Raw genomic sequence first — 2,662 nt, 5'->3', positions numbered from 1 at the left:
ATATTAGGAGCCTTGTATTAAATGTTCAAGCTTTTTAACCCAACAAATAAAATTTTAATGACATTAATAGAAAAAAAACTAAAATAAATTGAAACTGAAAATATCCGTAAGCAGCACAAAACAAGTCAAATAAAATCAAATAGTAAATATAGTAATTACAAGTTATTGGTTCTCCTAAACATTTTCAGTTAATCGATAACTGTCTATAATTACATTAGTATAATTATTATTTTAAATAGACACTTAACTGTCTAAGACCTGAACTACATGGAATATGGATACAAATAAAATGTGTGACAAAGGTCAAGAATTAACGATTAATGAATTATCTTCAGGAAATAATTTTATTTGCTATTGTTTATTCAGGTTTAATTATTTAACAATTTATTAATATTTGTTCCAATATGAAAGTTTTGTTACAGCATGGGTACTAAATCTACCATTTAATTTATAGTTATTACAAGTAAAGACCAGATATAATAACCTACATTAAAAATATGTCAAAATTGTAGTGAAAATATATCAAAATTGCAGTACTTAACAATAAAAATATGTTAAACTGTAATGAAAAATACAAACAAGGTACATAAAAAAATTATTAATCATATAAAATATATAATTGTTAATTAATTACTTAGATAACAGGGGGGACATTAATATACTACAGAATTATAAAATAGTATTAAAAAAAAATAAAAAAATATATAAAAAGTACAAATATTTTCTGTATGAATTAAAATGTATAATTATATAAATGTCTTATTTAAATTGTGTTTTTAAAAATTGTTTTATCTGTTACTTAAAATATGATAATATAATGAAACAGAATATTTGGTTCAACATCTACACTTGTTACCATCACATATTTAAAATAATTTTAAAAAGATTGGCATTATATCTTAATTAACATTTTGATTTCCTGTCATAACCTCAGAGTAAGTTTTAATAGATGTGTTATTTTATATTATTCATTTTTTCTAAGACATATTTAAATTTACTTTTATTATATGGACAATGCGAACCTGGAATACTTCAACAATAAATTATTATAATCGATCTACTAATAATCACGACACTCTTATGAGTGCATTACAATATTCTTAGAACGCTTCTAAGGAAAAACTATAATGTGAAAATTTGTACCGAAAATTAAAATAAGAAATAATAATATGTATAATTTATCACGTGAAGTATACAAATATTGCAAACATACTATATCGTTAACAAAAACAAGTCTTATTTCCAGATTTTCAGGGAACCAAAGTGATAAAAATATGTTCAAGTCAATTTATGCATGCCTAGGACATTAATTAAAATATTGTTACAACCATGATATGTCTTAACTATATACTCAGAACAAAAATGTTAATAAACTACATTTTTTGACTGTTCACCTGATAATATACTTAGCTTAAAATACCAGGAAAAATGCATTACCTTATATTAGGTTAATTGATGAGTAGTTTCTTTAAGCAATAACTTTAAAAACAAAGTTCAGATTTCTTAAAGAAGTACCTAACTTTTGTTTTTATTCGTCGACAATTTTTCAATAGTTCAAATAAAACTTTTCATTCACACATCGCTTCCAAATTATTTTCAGCTATGAAACCAGCTATGAAAAATACAAACATAAAAAAAAAAACAATAAAAATTTATTTGATTCCATTGAATGTTTGTAAATACTTACAGAAGTATGTTACTTAGAAAAGCATTTCAATATCAACAATGAATCCATTTTAGCGCCAGAAGATGTATTTCTTTCTTTTTCTACTGTATCGTAAAACATATGTTCAGTTTTTGAAGTTTCTCCGTCCATCCAACAGCTATACAAAAAACAATGAGAATATTTTAAACACAAATATGAGCAATACAATAGTCGTAGGCCAAAACACTCACGCATGTCCTCAGGTGTCCTGCCAGTATGCAATAAGTTTTCCTTGCCAGCGTTTGATGGTTGCATACTTGCATGTTGTTCCATGCATGCTATTTCAGTTGATGATCCAGATCATGTAATAATATGCAACATACGAGTATCTTTGATTGTCCATAACTAACTTAAGTATAACTATTATTTTAAGTAGACACTTAATATTGTCTAAGACCTGAACAAAATATAAACAAGTTAAATGTGTGAGAATGGTCGAGGATTAACAATTAATGAATAATCTTCAGGAAATTACCTTATTTGTATGTGTTTAGGTATTTATGTTTAATTAATAAAAAATGTATCATTATTATTTTGACTATGAGAGTTCTGTTGGGATAGGTGATGATTCTACCATTTCAATTATAACTTATTGTAACTTAAATAATAATAATAAAAGTATAATTAAAATTATAACTTTAATTGCATTCAAAATACTTACTTTCACATTAAAATTTGCTCAGAATTTCTTTCATATTAAGCAATTGCTTTGAAGAAGAATTCAGATTTCCTAAAGCAGTAACCTTTGTTTTTGTTCGTCGACGATCTTCCAAAACTTTTTATTAATGCACTCGCTTCCATATTTTTTCACACATACCAGCTATAAAAAAAAAAATAGATAAATAGATAAAATTGATCTGATTCCACTGAATGTTTATAAATACTTACCTACCTTCAGAAGTGGACTATCCAAAAAAGTATTATAAGTTCAAAGATGAATCCATTTTAGCACCAGAA

The 2,662-nt window shown here is 25.1% G+C and overlaps 1 long non-coding RNA gene across 1 annotated transcript; it reads right to left on the bottom strand.

Moving 5' to 3' along the window:
• Positions 1-342: 342 nt before the first annotated feature.
• On the bottom strand, positions 343-2,662 carry LOC107884198. Its single transcript, XR_003838714.1, has 5 exons — positions 2,594-2,662; positions 2,367-2,525; positions 1,897-2,102; positions 1,688-1,823; positions 343-1,612 (listed from the first exon to the last, which is right to left on the bottom strand). It is a non-coding gene; the product is annotated as an uncharacterized LOC107884198 (long non-coding RNA).

Source organism: Acyrthosiphon pisum, chromosome X (assembly GCF_005508785.2).
Source record: "Acyrthosiphon pisum isolate AL4f chromosome X, pea_aphid_22Mar2018_4r6ur, whole genome shotgun sequence".
Lineage (NCBI taxonomy): Eukaryota > Metazoa > Arthropoda > Insecta > Hemiptera > Aphididae > Acyrthosiphon > Acyrthosiphon pisum.
This window is presented reverse-complemented; position numbering and strand designations above follow the sequence as displayed.